We start from the raw sequence: 21579 nt of genomic DNA, 5'->3' as shown, positions 1-21579 counted from the left end.
CTCTTCCCAGACTCTCCCCCATCCCAGGGGAGGAGCAGGGGAGTGAGTAAGTGCCTGTGTGGTGCTGAGTTGCTGGCTGGGGTTAATCCACAGAAGACATCCATTTGGAATCGCACAACATGTAATTTTGAAAATCCATGTTTTCCTAAGAAATCTGTAAAAAAGCTGCTTCCCATTTCCTTAAGCATAGTGGATGCCAGATTTCACAGAATCATAGAATAAGCTGAGTTGGATGGAACTCATTAGGACCATGGAGTCGAACTCCTGGCCCTGCACAGACACCCCAACAATCCCACTGTGTCCCTGAGGACGTTGTCCAAACCCTCCTGGAGCTCTGGCAGCCTTGGGGCTGTGCCCACTGCCCTGGGGAGCCTGGTCAGTGCCCAACCAGCCTCTGGGGGAAGAACCTTTTGCTGAGATCCAACCTGAGCCTGCCCTGACACAGCTCTGGCCATTCCCTGGCTGCTGTCCCTGGTCCCCCCAGAGCAGAGCTCAGTCCCTGCCCCTCCTCTACCCCTCATGAGAAGCTACAAACTATCCTTGCACTAAGATAGACTGTTGTCAAAAGGAAGAATTCCATTAACATATTTTGATTGCTTACAAACAAGTGTTGGCAGTTTTGGTATTGAATAATAGCTTTATTGAGGATAAAGAGAGAACAAGAGTTAACAGGATACAGTCACATCAGCAGGGCACAGGAGAGCAATGAAATTCCCAGATGCTGCCCATGTAAGTTGATCAATTGAGCTATGCAGGACTGAGAAATGTCCAAAAAAATCTAGTCCACACTCTGAAAAACAACATACACCATGGGGTGCATACAGAAATGCTTGCATGGAAATAAAATATGTCCCTAAATCCTTGGGAGAACATGCTGTCTGCACATTTCTAGATACATAAACAGTATGTCTATGCTGTGTACTTGCAGTTATTACTTAGTCCTAAAGTTTCAATTTTAACATAAGAAAAGTCTGTTCTTCTACTCTCAGAAAATAATATCCATCAATATTCCTACTGGAAATACACTATTCATGTAAGAATTCAATTAAGAACACATCTATCATAAACCTGAAAAATAATATATCCAAGTCCGCACGGAAAACATACTCTAAAAAGTCAGTCTGCTCTACACAGCTTCACACTAATGTGAATGACTGCTCAGAGATGACTAACAGCAAAAACTAAAGAGCCAGCAAAGATTATTTTAATGACAAGACCAGTGGTGGAAGTGAAGACTGGCCAATTTTAAATTCCTTTCATTATATTTATAGCAAAAATAATCCCAAACATTCCTGATGATTTCCTGCATGCTATTAAATGACGATATGCCAAGTTATAATAGACTAAACAATTTTTCTGATTCGTCTAGGCTGTAACTTCTGGATGATACATTAAAATAGCAATTGTTCTCAGGAATACACTTGGCAGAAAGCAACCAAGACCACAGTGTAGCAATATAATAATGGATGATTATGTTCTGAAATGTGTTGCACAAGTATCAAGTAAATATAGCAAACTCCCAGTCCAAATGTGATTTTAGCTGCAATTAGAATTAACTGAGAAGATGAATGATTAATTTTACAGTAATTTTATCATCAGACAAGGAAATGAATAGTTTTTTAATGACAGAATAAATATTGGATCGTATTAGTTCTGGAGTTGAGAGTGTCTGAGTTTGGGCAATCAGGGTCATGAAAACGAGCAGTTCCCATGGAAAGAAGGTAGGAATCAGATTTCCAGAACAAATAATCAGACGAGTCCCACTGAGCCCTTACTGGTAAATCTTTAGGGTATATCATGAATTTACCTGCTTTGGGAGTTTTTACTAAAACAGAATCGAGTTATGTGGAAGAGCTTTGTGCACAACAATTCCATCACTTGTGTGCACTGATGAATGTGTGAGCAGTTCAGCCTGGCATGTATCTTCATACTCTTGTACATTGCTGCATTCAAACACCTGATGCCTACCTATTGTCAAGAAATTTTGTGCACGTTAATACAAAAATATTTTTGAAGGATATTAGTTCTTGGTGCAGAAAGCTATTCAGCCCTAACCACCCAGTTTCACACATCTTGGTAACCCAACAGTTGGGTTTGATTTGATTTTTCTTTGTTTAACAAAACATTGTTCTTTTCCTTGACTCACTTCAAGAAAATTATGCATAAAAAAGTAAACAAATAGCCTGTTCCCTTTTGTTTGTGAAACAAAATAAAACACTAGGGATCAGTACCTTGCGCCTTTAATTTAATTCTCCTGGTTACTTTTTGATTTTAAAATGTTCTGCATTATCAGACCAATCTTTGAATAGTTTTTAGCTTAGACTTCACATGGAAATAAGGCCTCTCCTTTTATTTACATGAAATAATGTTATGCGACATATCAAGTCCTACATAGGTAGTTTGCATGACACATGTAGCAAAGTCCTGAAAAATGCCAAACTTTGAGATTCTAGGTACTCTAAAGACTCGAATTAGGATTATCTTGTTTTTCCACTGGAACTAGACTAAGACTGATTTGTCCTGGATAGAGCTACCCCTATGATATGCAGAATTACCAAAGGTGCAACACTGGTGTGTCATCATTTGCAAGGTCTACATTAAATGGAATGAGCTGAACTGGAGGGTGAGACAATATGAGCTTTTTAACTTTCAGTGACCCCAGAAGGAAAGGGCTTTAAACGTGTTTCCAGTCAGGAAATCAGCCTGTTAAGAGATGGATTTTTGCTTCCTCACATGAACCCTTTACCCCAGGACACGGAGTTTTGTTCATACACCAGCAGAGTTCCCTCTCCAAGTGCCAGGACATGGCCCTTACTCATCACATACAAAATAGGAAATTAAAAGCTGCAGGACTCCACATCCAGCACACTGACTTTAGGACTAATCCCAGAGACTGGTCGTGGATATGTGTCTGCTGGGAATCAAGCAGCAGGAGCACAGAGTGACGGGACAACTGACAGAGTAGCTTTAGATTGGATATGGGGAAGGTTGCCCAGAGAAGCTGTGGCTGCCCCATCTCTGGAAGTGTCCAAGGCCAGGTTGGACAGGGTTTGGAGCAACCTGGACTAGTGGAAGGTGTCCCTGCCCATGGCCAGGGTGCCACTGGATGGGCTTTAAGGTCCCTTCCCACCCAAATCATTCTGTTTTATGATTAAAGGTCAATTTGCATTAGTCTCATGCAAAATGTTTTGCTTAAATGACAATTTCTGACACAAGAAAAGATTTTCCTGCTGTATATATAACTGGTAAATCTCATTTTTCCCAATGTGTGATTCTAGAACAGACCACCAGCAACTAACTCCCTGTGGGCCCTTCTGTACCACTGAATTCCTCTTCTTGCTGAAACATATTCCAGGTCTCACTGGAGCCAACAGCAAATAACCCTCATCTGAATGCAAATTGATATGAAGCCTTCTGTGTCATTCACAAAATATAATTAGTCTTATGAGACAAAAGTATTTAGACCGGGAAAAGATATTTTTCATATTTAAAGATACTTGGGGAAAAAAATTCTCTTAGTTATTCCTCTGAAGAAGAAGAACCTCACACTCCTCCAGTTCATGTTTTCATGTTCTGCTGTTCTGCACAGGAGCATGATGCAATGGAAGGGATTAGAGCCTGAAGTTACAGTTCTGCAGAGTTAACTATATATATAACTTTATATAGAACTTTATATATGGTGTGCAAAAAACCAAGACTCCAGAGGTATCCTACTACAGAGGGATTCTAGGTCATGGCAAGATTTGTATGTACTAAATAGAGAAAAAAAATCTTTACAGAACTGCTGATTTCCATCTTTACAATAGAAGTTGCTTTAAAAATGCTAAGTAAGTTTTGTAGAATCCTATTCTGAGTCTGTAGAATCCTATGAAAGGAAATCTTAATCCTTTGCAATTTTAAATTATGTTTTATAGCACTGTATTGGATTACTGAGATGTTTAAAGCCAATAATCCCCAGCTGCTTCAAAGAACAGTTTTTGAAATGTAGCCATGTTTTCCTGGAGCAGCTCTGGGACTCAGTATTACGAAACCATAGACAAACCCAGAAAATGATGTCTCTTTGAAAACAGAAGTCATTGTGTGGGGAAGAGGAAGAAAAATAACCTCCTGAATGGTATGATGTGAAGTGTCTGTGAGTATCCAGCTCTGAATTCATCATGGAAGGAAAGCTCTTCCACCAAGCCTTGATTTACTTTGTACCAATTCAAGGAGAGTAAGGTTGCCACTGGTGTACCTCATGCAAAGCAGGAGGGAGCCGGAAGACGACTTAGTGTATCATGAAGTGAATGACACAGAAATAAGCCTGAAAGAGTGATATTAAATGGCTTGGGAAGTGAAAAATGGCTGTAAACAGAGTTTTACATTTATTTGCTGACCTAGGGAGATCCACTTAAGATAAATGTGACAGAGGCTGACTGGTTTTAAGCATAAACTCTACAGCAAAACAATCAGCGTAAGACACGTAGTCTTATTAAGCAACATGGTGATTGATAGAGTCATTTCAAGTAATGACTAAGCTCTTGGTAGAGTTTATTTTAAATAGTAATTGTGTTCTTGTGCATCTCAGACAAACTGGAATTCTCCGAATTTCCTGTGTGGTCCAAGGCCAATACAGCTCCAGCCTAGTCCATCCTTGTTTCAGTTCAGTTCCATGGAAGTAGCTATAAATGACCCCCTGAGAAGGAAATAAATGATAACTAAAGTGAACTTAATTCCAGCTACTAATGCTGTACATTAGCTGTACATGCTAAGCCAACCCTGAATATTTTTTTCCCTAAGAATGTATAAGTATGAATGTCTAAATAACACTTGTGCTGTGACTGATGGGCCTTTTGGTTTATGCCAGAAATGAGAAAGTCAAGATTAAAGAGTGAAAACCCGTCAAAAACTAACGACTGCAGGCAGGTCTATTCAGCTACCAAATCAAGTCAGAAAGAACTGCAACAAGCAATTCACTTCTGTAGTGATCTCTAATCTCTTGCTGAAGGGCTGACAGACTCCACACAATCAGAAATCCGAAGTCAGTCTGTGGTACTGCACTCACAGCCTCCTTTCTCGAGGCAGCTTCAGCACTGCTGCTGAAATGCCAGACTGTTAAAGCATCCTGTGAGGGCTTTCTATGACCAGCATGTTCCTCTATGAAACTTTCTACTTCGGATAAAATTCTCCAAGACTCCTCCATCCCCTGCTGCCCTTCAATTTGGTCTCCCTCAATTAGGAAAGTTCCTGATAAAAGGCTTCCCCTATGGAAGGACATGGAAACCACCCCAGCAGCACCTTAAGTCTAGCAACCATTTTGACTCTCTGTTTAGAGTCTCAAATTACATTCTCTGGAACATTTATCTTTATAAAACCTGATAAGTTAGTGAATTACTACAAGTCCCTCAAGTCCCTTTTACAAATACATTTGCTAAAGAGAGAAAGGTGAGAGCTAAATTGCTCATCAAAGAGCCTTCTCCTTTTCTCAGCTTTCTTGGAGCTGCAGAAGGAAGAGCTCAGATCTTTCAGTCGTGCACATGAAGGTTCTCTTTTTGCTAGTTTGCTAAACTATTCTACTTTAGTGCAAATTTCTTCCATAAAGCCACTTTGAGAATTCTGAATGAAAAAGTGAATCAATAATTAATTTTTGCCGAGGTAGAGATTGTAAAGAGACCTATTTTGGCTTGATAGCATGAGATAACAACACCAGGAATATTCTAACACATTCCTGAAACAGCCTCAATAGCACCAATAACAGAGACCATCACTGTTTAAATACCTATGGGGAGGCTCTACCTGAAAAGACTAAATGTGTGGATTTATATTATTATTTGCAAACCATTAAATCATAAGATTATCATTCAAACAATAATTGCATAAGTATCTTCTGAGATATCTTGTTGTAATTAGTCATCAGAGAATATTTCCATTTAATCTAAAAAACAAATACACAAATGCAAAGAAAACACCACCTCCATTCCCACAACTTTCCCTTCGGCTTTCTGACCTGCTCTGAGCACAAATCAGAGGAATTATCTGTATTTTCAGTGTTTGAAAGCTATAAGGACTAAGACATAATTCCCAACATTATGTTACAAAACTAAAAATGCAGCAAGAGGTGTTAAAGTGATACAATTAGATGCTAAGCATATAAATAGCACAAAGACAGGCTCGTGTCAGCTTGCAATTAAAATTTGTTTTTCATTCAAATGATACATTTTTAAAAAGGGCAAATTATTCAGGACATCTTTCATAGTTAGAACTTGCTTTGAGTTAAAGCTGTTCATCACATATTTCTAGCTGATCACACGAACACTAACACATCCCAGAGACTATAGCTTGGCACTATTTCTGACCTATAATCACAGGAGATTGCAACAAAACATTTCATTTCTATTCTTCTGACAGAGTCATTAACAACAACAGTTTTAAGGCAGTGCCTTGCTACAGTTGGAAGGTTGTTTGTTATCAGGTTATCATCCAGAAGAGGCAAAATTTAAATACCTTGAACAAGTTCTTACATAAAAATTTCAGAAACTGATGTTCCACAGTGAGCTGGCCATGGAAAATTGGCCAAAAATGGGCATTTTAAAATTAAATTAGTGTTATTTGTAGGTGAAGCTATGAATCAACTATAATCAGCTGAGTCTGGAGGATACAAATACCTTTTGCCACCATTTCTTTGACACCAAGGGCAAGTCTTGACCTTAAGAGTGCAATAATCAGGTCTTGTGAGATACATTTGCATCCAACCAGAGTTCACCAACCATAGATCACCAACCAGAGCTCTTCATTTCGGATCCCCAATGCCTTTTTTAGCCAACAGGGCAATTATGAAAGTACTCGAGTGTGAATGAATGTGTGTCCAGTCAGGTACAGCTTTAACTTCCAAACCAATAACAGTTTTCTCCCTAATGAAGACCAGAGAAGTGTTACTTGAAAATGAGTTTGTGAAAAAGAAAGAAGAAAACAACCCAACATTTGGTAGAAAGGCTGCACTGAGAACAGTTACATTTTTTTGATTGAATGACCTTAAAATGAGACAAGTAGAGGGGAAAGAATTTATATTCATAGCAGAAAAATAGATCCAAACCCCCATAATAACCCCCCATATATGTACATACACACACACACATATACATATATAAGACTGAAAGTGCCATTCAAAAGAACAGGATTAGGCATTTTTTCCCCACATTAAATATGCCCTTGCATTCATCATATTTTTCTACCAAAATGTTCTTTTCAAAATGTTGCCAGGGTGATATCACTATTTCAATCCAACCAATTTTCTTTGAAGTCTCCCATAACAGTAATTAAATAAATTGCTCTTGGAGTAATTATGTTTTTTTCTGGAAAAGGAACTATTAGGTTAAAGAGAGATGAGAGAGTCTGTCACCAAACATAATCTTTCTAAATACATTGGTACCTGTTACATTTATTGGAAGAAGGATGGAATACTTAAAAACTTTGGACCTTTTTAGCTTTTTAAAAGGAAATGTCAACTTCACAGCTGAAATAAGAAACAAACTGAAATGACTGCTGACAGTCTTGGGAGTGCATAGAGAAGGAAAATGGAGGCTGTGTCAATAAAAAGCTTTTAAAGACCATGTATTAAGCCCAAGAGAGCCGGTGTGAGCTAGAAGCCCAAATTACAGTGTTAGAAGCAAGTAGCTGGTGGACAAGAGGAAGGTGACTGAAAGCCCAAGACTAATGATCAAGTGTATTGTACAAAATGGAGCTCTCCATAAATACATCATGTTTGCAAGAGCACGAGACTGTGGAGACTGGGTTACTGGAGCTGAGAAGGGTCTGTGCATGGCAATGCATCAAATCAAATGCCTCCCATCTCTGGTCGTGCATTTTATCACCCCTGACAGAGGGAAACAAGGCTTTCACAGTTCCAAGTCATTTCCAAATCTGTAACTTTATGTTTCGTCTGTACTTTCCCTCTTGTTTCCAAGTCAGGATAAAATTGTTAGTTGCAGTGTGTTGAGTGTCCTATGAGTTTTGTTCAGGTTTTTTTCCCAGATTTTATTTTAACCTTGCTAAGGATTCCCCTGTTATTTGTGGAAATTTGACATACACCTGAGAAGCAAACTGCAGCACCCAATGGTTTAACCTTCAGAACAGGCTGAGCAGATCCTCTGCCCTGTTCTTTGGTGCAGCTTGCTATCTCAGACTTCCCAGGATTCAAGTACTGACATTTGTTCACATCACGAGGAATCTGGAGTTGTTCATTTAAAAGCATTTTCATTCAGCAGGCCTGTATCTTTGTGTATGATGCTGAACACTCCCATCCTCCTTTTCCTCTAAATCTCTTTAGTAAATACGAAAAGGCTGCATAAGGGTAACCCATACGGATTAGTATCTGAATTTCTTTATGGAGCCTTCACATCCAAGGGTAGTGATGTAGCTAACCCTCTCTTTTCTCACCACTTTGAAGACTGAAAGACAGGGGTTTCAACTGCAAAACTTGCAGGAGGACAATAAAAAACAGCTTCCTGGAATTCCAGTGGTCAGAGAGAATAAAGCACCAGACGAGCACCAGCTGGAGAAACTGGATCTGGGGATTCATCCAAGAACAGGGAACATCTTTCTGAACAGACAGACGTATTTCTTGTTCCAATGTAATGGTTGACAGGGTAAACATTGCTATAAAAAACTTAACATGATCTTTATTTTCTAAAGCTCTTTGTGCAAATTTTGTGAACCCCTTCTGGTTCAAGCTTCAGTAAGTGAGCTTAGAATCAGACCCAAGAAATGGTAAATATATATTATAAGCAGGAAGAATCATTATGAAGGACACACACAGCCACTTATAGTGTGTTTGGAAACATAGCTTTAACTGAACTCAACTATAATACGTGACAGAAATGATTATGTAAGAATAAGATTACTAAAATGAATGTTTACTAAATACCTATTTCATAATGGGGTTTAAATAAATAGTGTAAAAAATAATTTTCCATGTATTAACATGAACTTGTTAATATTTCAGAGCCTTGTAAGCCCAGGTGTTCCCATTGGCTGTGACATGCCAGGGGCCATGTGTGAGGCTGTCAGCACAGGCAGCAGGACCCATTTGGACCTTTAGACATCATCAGGACTTGTTTTGGCCTGCCTGGGCCTTGGTTTTGCTTAACTCATTTAGCTGTAACAGGTTCTCTAAGGACCAGGCAGCTTTTGGTTTAGCTCAGGATGAGTGTGTGCTGTCACACAGTTGGTTTGTGCACATGTTGGAAACGGACAGATAAAAACAACAACCCACTTTTCCTTGTAGAACAAACTATCCATGACCCCCAAATAAAATGCAGCAGAGACAGGCATGGGATAATATGAGGAGATTTGAAAGTCCAGGTACAAGATGATAGTGGAGGCCCCCAGGCTGTAAACTGCTCACCAGGGGTCAGCTGCTGGCCACGGAACAGATACAACCTTGGGAGTTGCACAGAGCCAGTCTTGGATAACACAGGGCATTATTCAATGTACAGAAAATAGACCTTTCACAGCAAACCAGGAAGTAATGTGGAGCTACAGAGCAAGCAAGGGTATGGAGCATGTTAGCAAACAAAAATCACTCTGGGTGGAGGAAGAAGGATCCATCCCTGTAGTGCTCTGGAACACAAGGACCTTCCATCCCCATCCCCACCTCAAGATATCTGCCTGAGAGGCAGCTGATGGTGAGTATGACACCAGAGAAAGGGAAGGTTGTGGGCATCACTGTTAACTGTACATAACTTGTATAAAAGCTCAACATAGTTGAACTAACAATTCTTTGATTAACTGTTAAGACTTCAGGTTAAAAGTACATTCTTAGCTTTTAACTTCTGTTCCTTCGGTCTAAATGATCTTGACAAGCTGTAGCATAATAAACTGATGGAGGATTCAAGAAATCTGGTCTGAAAGCTCAGTGTAACACAGGCAAAGCAGTTCAGCTGCACTAAAGATAATACGTCAGCCATGTGTGAGCTCTGTTTAAAGGACACAGATCTTGCTGAAAGGAGAGAACGGCACGTGGGGAGCAGAAGGATCCTGGATAATGACTGGGCCAACAGAGCACCAGCTTCTGCTTAGGAGAGTAGTTTTGACAATTATCAAAAAAGCCATTGCCATTCTCTTCTTTGCTGGGAAGTTTTCCCACTTAAAGAGTTAATTGATCTTTTTATTTGTTAAATATAAAGCAAATCAAATCTCTACAGACCTACAAGGAGAAAAGCAGCCATTCCATTTCTTGAATACACAGCCATTGTGTTATTCTGTTGATCCTGTGAGCAGCAGAGCAGCAGCAACCAGTGGGCCACTGGATTTCCTGTGAGACAGCACAACACGGTCTTTGTTGAGCTGTCCCTGGAGTGAGTCATTGTGACTCACTGAAAGGCTGTTCCCTGTGCTGAGGCTGTTCTCTCCTGGGCCTGAGACCCTGCAGAGAGGGAGAGAGGACACAAGTGGTACCTTTGGACCCGTAAGCACAACACAGCAGTGAAGTCTGCAGTCAGTCCCCAGCCTTGGAGTGAACAGCTCATTAGTGAGGGTTCAATGTTTGTGTGAGCATATTCCCTGGAAAAATGCAAAGAAATACCCTCCCTCCAACACGCTGCAGCTCACACATGTCGCCTGCAGTGTGAGCATGAAAACAGCTTGGGAGGTCAAGGAGAGTCTTTTGGTTGGTTGGTTATTTTTGCTTCAGTGCAGCCTCGGTTCACAAAATATAGTTCAGAGCATGAAACCAAGCCAAGAGAGCCAGGAGGCCTCTCTGAGTGGCCAGACTTTAGAGATTACATAATCTGCTTTCCTATTTTGGAGGGAGAAAAGGGAGAGTTGGAGGCCAAATGTCCAAGTTCTCTTGTAAAAGTAGGTATAAACCTGTAAAAGTACAGGGGATCAGACACCAGAACCAGGAATTTTCAGTATTTTAGGCTGCTGTTTCTGAAAGAAGATTGTGTTCATAAACAGAACCAGAAAATACCCTACAGGGTCAGTCCTGCATTTGATTCCAAAAGTTATATTGGCTCAGACTTCCCCTTTTCTGGCCTCTCCTGTTATCCCATTGAATTCATTAGAAGGTTGTGGCTACTGGCCAAAAGAAACAGTTAATGTGAGGCAGGAAATCTGCAGTATATGAGAAAACTGTGGTTTAAACATGTTTCAAAATGGCTTTTTGTAGTTTCTTTGCTAACTCATGCTTTCTTCTTCCCAACACCCCCCACGACAAGTGTTATCCCATGCAGGAATGTCCTGGGAAGATGTCCTAAGGTGTTCTCATTGGCCCCTTTTAACCCCTTCCTAGTGGCTGTTAACCCCTTCCTGCGACCTGTAATTGGTTACTCTGTGAATCCTCCTAAGCCTATAAATGTAACCCCCCCAACAATAAACACTCTCTTGCCTCCTCTCTGTGCCCTGTGTGCTCTCTCTGTGGCTGCCATGGGACTACGTGGGGAGGGGAGAGTACCTCTCCCCTCCAGGCTCAGGACCTGAAGAAACCCCCGGCGCTGGAGTTCCCCCCCATCCACGTCGGAAATGGTTCGTCAGATGGAAATGGAACTAGAACTGGGCCGCCCCATGCCATGGGGGGAAAGAGATCCAGATTAATGCACCCCAGAGCCCATATGCTTTGAAAGATCTTCTGAGACAGGAATTTATAGTATTGATATAATAAAATTCAGATTTTGACAGTAAAGTATAAGTCTGTGTGCTTGCCACACATACCAGAATTATACAGGAAATTTGAACCATGAAACCCTGAGGAAATTCAGAAAAATATGCAGCAACATCTAGAAAGATGCCATTAGGACTTGGTTACACCTTTAAGAACAGCCTTAAGCAAGAGATAAATCACAAATGGCGTTACACAGGTAGCAGAAGCAGACCTAAAAGAACTGCCATTGAATCACAAATACTTTGGCTTTGGCACACTCAGTATAGCAAACTTAGCCTGGTCTAGAGCAGTTCCTACCTTAGATAAGAAAAGATAGGATTTAGTCCTGACTCCATCCTCGCTTTGCCCCTCCATGCCTCTGCCCTGCCCTGAGAAGGTTAGTTTCTGCTTTGATGTAGCTGTTTAGTCATTCTATTCTATTCTATTCTATTCTATTCTATTCTATTCTATTCTATTCTATTCTATTCTATTCTATTTATTCAATGATTATCCAACATGTGCTTTATATCTCAAAGAGTACATATTAATCTTCTGCAGGAATTACAAGTATTGCTTTTATAGACAAGAAACTGCACAGCTTTTCTCCTGTAAAGGGACAGAGGTAGTGACTTCACTCAAAACCTTGAAACAAACCTTCATTTATGAGACAAGGGAACCATTTTTATTCCACTACATGAATTCATTGGGCTGCCACAGGCCAGTCATAATCTGTTATTGTTTCCCTACGACCTTGGACAATTAATTTTTCTTTTTAATGAACTGTCCAGTCTAGTTTAGCTATGTGAACTATGATGGAGCTGCAATAGAAATGGTTTATGTCATTCCTTTGTCAAAAGGCTTTCCCCTAGAGTGGTAGAATGTAATTGAAAAGCCATTTTAAAATACAGTAACTGAGCATTTGCAAATGCAGGTTGTCAGGAAGAGAGGGGAGAAAACCATTGCATTATATTAGATTTTAGCAATCACAACTTGTGTGACTTTATTAGTGTTTATACAGACGAGTAGAGTCTATAAATTGCATATGTAGCATGGTTATATCTCCAAGTATTCCTGAAAGACACTGAAGCAATTTGCAAGAAGTTTTTCTTCAGCTGTGACTAAGAGTGCACGAATTGGCTTGGTTAAATACCTCAAAAGAATTAAATACACTAAATTTTGATTTATTTAATAGCATACAGAATATGTTCATTTTTGAAACAGCAAACTAACAATTGAGTAGAATTCAAGACGGTTTTTGTTGCATATGAAACTTGAATGGCTGAGTACACAGCAATCAATTTTTGTATGTAATATAAATGTGCAAGACACATTATTTAGTTTCTCTTGCGTTTATTTTTTCTAGCCCTGGATGTGTGCATTTTTTTCTTGGAAACCCTATGGTGAATGTGTTAAACGTTCTATTATTACTATCATCATCATCATCATTATTGAAGCCCAAAGTGAGCAACTATACAGAGGATTTATAGTTTAGGTTGGCAAGTTTTCTTAATAATTTCTCATCAAAATTGTTTCTGGAAGACTTTGATTTAGCTTTTGGTTCACACTTCTCACCTTTAAAGTAATTATGGATATTTTGTTAGAAATTAATTTTATCGCAACACAGATCTCACAAGTATTTGAGGTTATTTTGACTCACAAGTGATTGGAGTTCTGGTGAGTTTTTTAGTCAATGTATCAACCTCTTAATGCTCCAGAGCAGAGTACACCCAGCCCAAACAGGGCTGGGATTTCCCAGAGAGCTGGGAAAATGCAGAGGTGAGTGTTTGATGACTCAGTGGTTTCAGCATTTGAGCTGGAACAAACCTTTTGCCACCAAGACCTGAATTTCAGTTCAGGTACAAGTTAATTACTTCCAAAAACAAATTACGCATTTCAACAAAGTCAAGACTCTTTCAAGGCAATAGTACTTCATGGAAATAATATTCTATTAAAAGCAGATAGGAAAATCTAAAATGTCCATGTTAGGAGGTATTGAGACCAGAAGAGACAGGATTGTGAACATATTTCCCACTTGATGTCTTTGAAGTCTTTGTAATTTCTAACAAAATAATCATTCTTTGGTATCTATTTGACCAGGATATCTGTTTTATAATTATTCTAACAATATTTCCAAAGGTTTTAGCTCAAGCAAGTCTTGAAGAGCACCAAAGAGCAAAAGTAATAAATTCAGACTGCATCTTGTTACACAGACTGTGTGAAATGAGACTGTCTTACTCTTAACAGTTCACTCTCAGGCCCTTTTTAAAGAACCACTTCAGGATTCGATTTACTTTGGAGTGTCATCTTACTAAAATCAAAGCTTTTGCCCTCATATATGAGCCTATTTCATTGAGATTACTAATATCCATCCTAAAAAACATGTAATAAGCTGATCCTGCAGGTACGTGAGGTGTCTGCTGTCTGCTCGGTGCTGTAGTTCTGCGAGTGGAAATCAACCTTCTTTCCACGTGGTATTTGTGCAGAAACAAAACTATACAGCAATTTCCTTCCAAGATCTGCACTGTATGCCAGGAATACCATGGTTTTCCTACCATAGTCTTTCTATTAAAAACAAATAATAAAAAGATGTTAGACAAGAAAGAGGTAAAGTATACATAAGACAACACTGATTTTTATGGCCGGTAAGTGAACTTCAGTTTTTCTTCCTATATGGTGAACTCATCACAGCCTTCCAGTACCTCAAGGGGCTACAGGGAAGCTGGAGAGGGACTGTTCATCAGGAATTGCAGTGACAGGACAAAGGGGAACAGCTTCACACTGACAGAGAGAAATTCAAGGGAGATATATGAAAGGAATTCCTCCCTGGGAGGGTGGGGAGGCCTTGGCCCGGGTTGCCCAGAGAAGCTGTGGCTGCCCCATCCCTGGAAGTGTCCAAGGCCAGGTTGGAGGGGGCTTGGAGTCACCTGGGCTAGTGGAAGGTGTCCCTGCCCATGGCAGGGGGTGGAATGAGTTGAGCTTAAGATCCCTTCCAACCCAAACCATTTCATGTTTCTATAAGACTGTTCTGTTTTGGGTCCTGCAGACCCTTCATTCATAAAGAATGCTTTCAGAATAACATAACTGAAGGGAAATGTATCTGGTGTTGCCTACTACCAGTCTCTCTTGAACTTCTGTATAAAAAATCCAAACAGTAGAGGAAGGAAACCTCTAGTCAGGATATTCCCACTTCTTGAGGCTACTGGCCTGTGTTCCAGCTCCCAGAGAGCTCAGCAGGGCCTTGTTGTCTGTCCTGCTGCTCCTTGTCCCAGAACAATAGCTAAACATGAATATTTTACCTTCTCAACTGTTTGATTATCCAGCTACTGTAACAGGAAATTTGCATTCCTGAACAGGCACAGCTGGGAGTAATTTAAGAAAGATCCTTCAAAAGAAGGGAAGAGAATTTAGGAAGCTGCACAGGTTTACATGATAACCAACAAAAGCAGCTCTTGTTCCTCCTCTTTTGCAGGGAGACACTTCACACCCCAAGCAGAGGGAACATCCCACAGTTACTCTGCAGGAAGCTTTCTTTCAGAAATTATTTACTTTAACCCTGATATGTAAAAAAGTCTATGAGAAAAGACACAATAGGTTTGCAGATAAGGCATGAAAAAAACTGGAGTAGGGACCCAGATTGTTGAATTCACTTATCTCATACGCTAGTGACAGGGACGGTCCTTCATGTTTTCCTTTAAGCTTATCTCTCACAGTTCTTTAATTTGTAAAAATTTAGTTTAGTTGGAAGTGTAGCTCCAAAGCAGAGCAGAAAGAGACCTGAACTAAACCATGAACTGAGACATTAGAAAATGCCAAAAGAGGGAAACTGAAACAGTGGTGAGAAAATGCATGTAACTGTGCATGGAGCAGAGACCAGAGAACTTGAATGCAGAACTCATTTCAGGTATTTTTGCTGTCTTCCTGATACCCATAAATGAATTTGAAACCTAGTCAGGAAGCCTTCAAACCACACCCTCTTTAGAATCTTTCTATTGAAAAGCTGTATCCAAACAAGAGCTGAGCACTGTTTGCAAAACGTGGCCTTTGCGTTCAGACAGGCTCAGAATCTCCCAAACTGAGCTCTTCCTCGGGAGCCCAGGGGCTGCATGAACCTGGCTGCTGTTGATGTCACTGTCACGTTCAGCCTCATTGCTGCTCTTTAACGAGTCAGAGGGTGCCGCAAACACAAACCTATAGAGCCGCTCACAGGGTGTTTAAGTGCACAGCCCGCTAGGCTGCTGGAAACAAGATTGTTGTCATTCAAGGGCATGTCCACAGAAATGCAGTGTCTGTCAAGCAGGACTTGAGTGTATTGAATCCAAAACCTGAGTTAGCTACAGAGAGACTTTTAACAACCTGGCTTTGCACTTCTTATCCTCGACAATTCAGAGGGGATCATGCCTTTGATTCTGTAAAAATAGTACTGTTTCTACATTTACTATCTATTTCACTTAATCTGTTTCTGTGTTAATTTAAAAAAAGAAAACCATGGGCACTTCTGTAAGTGGGCATTTCTCACCTCTGTGGAATCACAGTAATAGCAGGACTGAAAGTCACAGAGGATTTGAAAAATTAAAGGTATCAGAGCAGCAGATAGAACTATTGTTAAGTCTAGAGTTTCCTGTACTGCTCTATTTCCACACTTTCCACCTTCTCTGAAGCTTTCACCCACTACATTCTTTTCCTAACCCAAGTCTGAGCAGTTGTATTCAGGTCAGTGGTATTGCACAACATATCAGAGAAATAAACCAAATATGGAATTAATCTTGCTAGAATAAGAAAAGTATGAATCTTTTTGACTGATAAATTCTAGCTGTAAACCTAAATATTAGAAAAATTCTGACATTTCTGTTCTTCAGTGCTTTAAACAAGAAATTAAACCAACATGATCCCAAAAACGCACTTTCTCAAACTGTACTTTCCAGGCACAGCATGGTCAGTGTCCTGCAGCATCAGCTCTCCTGAGTGACACAGAGAGCACTGGAGAAACCCTCTGAGGTACGAGAAACCTGCCTGGTAGCACACCCTGAGCAAGGTTCAGCGTTCCCTCCCCTGTACAAATATTGCAGCCACCACAGGAATGAGACAGCCATGGATATCTGACCTCACTCAAAGATGGAGGACTTAAAAGATGGATGCAGGACTTACCTTCACCCACTGGAAACTTGTTGCCAGTTGATGTAGCATATTCCACACATTTGAAATCCACCCAATGAGACTGGGAGCCGCTGCAGGTGTCAGGTCTCTGCTGCCACGGACCCACTACTTCAGCTCTGGCTGCAGACAAGGAGAAAGTCCATTAGAAATCCAATGCAGTGGTGGTACCACAATAAAAGGAAACTAAAGTCTACTCTATAAACTATCATAGCAGCCTAAAAAGAGCCTAAAGACAAGCAACTAAATGCTTCTTATAATTTCAAGGAGAAAATTAGTAAATAGGCTTCACCTTAGAGTCACAGAATGGTTTGGGTTGAAAGGGACCTTAAAGCAAATCCTGCCCTGCCACGGTCAGGAACACCTTCTACTACAGGTTGCTTCAAGCCCTGTCCAACCTAGCCTTGGACATTTAACAAAATATTGCCAGAATATTCCCATAACTAAAATGCTTGAGGTCGTATCAAAATTCTTTCACATCTTTTTTGTTATCTCCTGAAAAAAAACCCCAAAAAACTGAGTTCTAGGGAAAAAGTTTGTTCTGGGAACATTATCCAACACAAGACACACTGTAGTGAAAAAAAGTAACAGCTGCAGATGCCATCAACCAACAAAATGTGCTTTGAACATTTCTAAGCGCTCTGAAGGCATATTAGAAAATTAATGTTTTTACCATTATGATGGAGAAGGGAGTCAATTATTGTAGGAAGTAGAACTGTACTACAGTAGGAAAAAAAACCCTAGGCTAAAGCATTTTAAGCAAGGAAACAAGCAAGAGATGGCTCTGCCTGTAAGAAGTTCATCTATATTTGTTTTGGTGGTTAAAATTCTTTCCTAAAAGGGTTAAGGATTTGAGCCAGGCTGTAAAAAGGGTGCAGAAACAAAAGGAAACCTGCTGAGTCATTTCTTAGGAGGTGAGGTAAGTCTTTTCTCATATTTAAAGAGTAAGTTAAGAATGCTCAGTTCACAGAGCAGTCTTTCATCACCCCATGTGTTTCTGAGAACATGTTCCTCTACAAGTAAAATATAAATAAAATATATTTAATGTGACTGAATGCCATGGAAATACTCAGTGTGATCTGTTGTTAAGTTCTGGTGTAGACACTGTATTTATGATACCCATTTGAGACCTTGATAGATTCTTAAACGGCACTAAATGAATTCTAGGACTAAGATTCATTCTCACCAAGGAAGCCAGGATGGATTTCCCAGTACTTTCAGATTTAATAACTGAAAATTTCTAGGACAAATTATTGAAAAATAGCCTCTGCAACTTGAGTTGATACACCCAAGTCAGTAATTTTCTTCAGTGTTTAACTGTTGTCTGGTCTATACCGATCCTCCATTTTATACCCACTTTTCACCCCTGTTAAAGCAATCAAGTTTTAATTGCAAAAAACCAGTTCAGCAGCACAGGCCAAATTTCAAAGTTCCCAGCAAAAGTGTAGAGAAACAAAATAGGCAGGCATTGGTTGAGTAGGTAATATTCAATATTGCAAAAACATATTTCACACTTATTCCACCAAGGAAAGAAATAAAATCACGTGGCTTCTCTGACCACTCGTGGCTGCAGATATGCTGGCTTACTGTTTTAAAAATTTGGGCTAATGTTCCATAAAAAACCACATTCCTAGAAAGTGAATTTTGCTCTATGAAATAATCATTTGTGTGATGGCTGAGTCACTTGGTTTATAAAAATACTCCACACATGCAATACATTATGCAATTTGCTATGAAGTACCTATGGCATTTTAAACTATGCTCATTTTGCAAGCAAGTTTGTTTGTTTTTTTCCAAAAAGAACCCTTTTTAGCTAATTCACAATTCAGATGAAGTAATGAAAAGAAAGACTAAAACTGAATAAACTCTCTCATTTTGATAATTTGTTCAGTGTCTTTATAGACAACAACATCTTTATGGATGGCTTTGCAGCTCAAGATTCCTTTATGCTCAAGGCATTTGAAGTTGCTTGGATAAGTATTTCTAAAATATCTCTTACATATCCCTATGGTCTAATTTTATGAGCTCTGGTTTTGCTCTTAAAAGCAGCAAATGGTTCATAAAAAATCCTGCCAGTCCTCAACCTGTCCTGCTACGCTGTGAAGCTTTTCCCTGTGCAAACACCTGACCACCAGTGAAGTGACCATGTAAATCACACAATGGGTTGGGTTGGAAGGGACCTTAAAGATCATCTTGTTCCAAGCCTCAAATAATAAATGATAATTTTACTCTCAAGTACAGGCTCCATTCTTCAGTTACACTGCATTTCAACAGATATCAGGGCTTACAAATCAATATTTTTTGTAGCACTAACCATTATTTGAAGTAGATAAATCTTCATATTAACATCAAGCAAGGAGAAACTCCTCCAGATATCAATTTTCATGAAAAACGTGGTTTAAGACTGCTGAATGATTACTATAGCAGGCAAAACAGTTTAGTTGATTATTTGATATATAGGTATCAGATACCTATTTATTTACTATCATTATTTTATTTATCAGATGCCTATTATTTACTGTATAATACATTTTTATTTTCTTATTTTCTGCTGCAGCTGAATATGCCTTCAATAATGTAGTTCTAATTACTCTATAACCTTTACAAAAGGGAGAAAAGCCAAAAAAAAAAAAAAGCCCCAAGTTCTGTATTTACAGAGGGCTGTTTCAAAGCTCAACTATAATTACAAGAAAACTCAAAACCCCCTCCATTAAACAGTTCCAATGCCCCAAATAGATTTGCCACAGTGGCACTTTAAATCAAACCAAGCCCAACAAGATTTTTTGGGGGGTAAAAGAAGCCCTGGCTGCAGAGCTGGTTTATGCAAAGTGACAACTCGAACAATTTGGAAATGTTGCTGGTTGGAGGGGAAAAGACCCCCCAGGCATTGTCACTATGGTAATTACTGCACAATGCCTGATGTGAAATGGGCAGTGCTGGGCCCAAGCAGCAGCTGAATCCTACATTGTGCTCGCATGATAAAAAGATTTGAAAGTCTGAAAAGCAGAGGAACGGAATCTCACAGCTTCTTAGAGTCCCCTCTGAAAGGGCCATTGTAACATCATCATAAATCCTGGGCTCCCCAGGCACTTGACAACTAAAGCAGTGGACAATAGAATTCTTGTGTTGAACAAAACACTCCTTGTCTGCCAAAGGGCTTATCTGCTTCATTTACAAATGTCTTTCTTTGTAGCAAAATAATTCCCTATTAGAAAAACTATTAGGAACAGCACTAAATAAATATTCACAGCTTTGCGGGCTGTTTGGCAAAGTGAATAAACTAATACAATCACAGAGCATGCAAAATATGAGATTTATATCAAGGAAACCCCAAACAACCCTGAACCTCTATTTATTTTCATTTTCCCTTTTCCTGATTGCAGGGAATTACATTGCTGACACATTCATCTCTATAAAAAAGACATTATCACTAAAAGAGATGAAAAATATTAGAAATCTGCAAAGATCTCAGATTGGAGCAAAATTGTATCCAATGTGCTCCTAAAATTAAGTATTTCCAGAAGAGCAATTACAGAAATAAACTTGGGAACATATGTGTGAGTTTAATGAAATAGAGACAAATTACTCACAGTCATCAAAGGATTTAAACTGTGGATTTATAACTATGTACATTGAGGTCCCAGTTACTGAGAGATACAAAAGCATCAGGGATCAGTTGTTGCAAAGAAAAAGTGCCAGATTATTGCAACTTTGTTCAAGCCCAATGAAAATTCTGGTAGCTATCACAGAAATGACCCTAAAATATCTTGTATATATGACACTTCCAAAAGCATTTCTAACATAGTCAGAATTCCATTGCCTCAAGTTTCCACACAAACTTATTCAATTATAATTTGCTAGAAAAGTGCTTATGGAAAGACAACTGACACCATGTATTACTGAAGGAAAATGTCATCGATCTAAATTATTGCTCAAGCAAAGGGTACTTGACCATATTCAAAGTTCCAGAGTCATTTGTACAGCTGAATTAAAACCTGAAGAGGTTCAAACTTATTCAAATCCAATATGGAAACAACATTTTTACACAGCCCAGGCAAATGGACTGAGTGGCTGAATGTTTTTTCTTTCCCAGACTACAAAAATACAGGTATTTATAACCTGCATATTAAACAGATACTCAAATATTCAGAATGTACACAATAAACAACAACAATACTGGTAAAATGCAAAAAGAAAGCACCTAACACAATTAAAAATACAAATAATACAGGTTTAAGCTCACAAGGCAGAATCCAAGATTTAGGAATATGTGAGCTTTCCATGGTTCTACCATGAATTTGCAGTCTGACCCTGCCACACACCACTTAACCTTGTAGCCATTTCTAAAAGTAAGCAAAGACCCACTGTGAAACATTCCACACATGAAAAATGTACTAATCAGTATAAAAATCAGAGGAAAGAGACCTGAATTCAGAGCTTCCATGATTCAGCTGAGGATCTCTACTGTTTGGGTGCAGAGCTTCCCCATTTTTTCTATCGCCTTCTCTCCTCAGTGAATAATTAACTGTTCTTAAGACGTAGGCACAAGTTCTGATTTAACATGAAGTTTAAACTTGACTTCCCATATGCCATTTTTGATGTTTGCTATTCTGTGCTGTGCAGTGCCCAAACTCCCCTCTCTCCTGAAGCTGTATCATCTGTATAAATATAATTTGCATGAAGTTATTCTGATCATTTTGGCAATTTGCAATTCAGGAACACAGCTTCAACAAAATCCGTTTCCTGCCAGCTCTCAGTTTTATTCTAGTTCCTACTACATGGCACACAAGCACACCATATTTTTATATAGT

The 21579-nt window shown here is 39.4% G+C and overlaps 1 protein-coding gene across 3 annotated transcripts in view; it reads right to left on the bottom strand.

The window, feature by feature from the left end:
• The window catches only part of CDH11 (cadherin 11), an 88168-nt gene that overhangs the window by 26539 nt on the left and 40050 nt on the right, over positions 1-21579 (bottom strand). For all 3 annotated transcript variants that reach the window (XM_032701194.1, XM_032701197.1, XM_032701195.1), the window contains exon 2: positions 16763-16891. The gene's annotated coding sequence lies outside the window, so the exon portion shown is untranslated. The remainder of the gene's footprint in view (positions 1-16762; positions 16892-21579) is intronic.

Source organism: Chiroxiphia lanceolata, chromosome 13, assembly GCF_009829145.1.
Source record: "Chiroxiphia lanceolata isolate bChiLan1 chromosome 13, bChiLan1.pri, whole genome shotgun sequence".
Lineage (NCBI taxonomy): Eukaryota > Metazoa > Chordata > Aves > Passeriformes > Pipridae > Chiroxiphia > Chiroxiphia lanceolata.
Note: the sequence above shows the minus strand (reverse complement) of the source record. Positions and strands in the feature narration are given on the sequence as shown.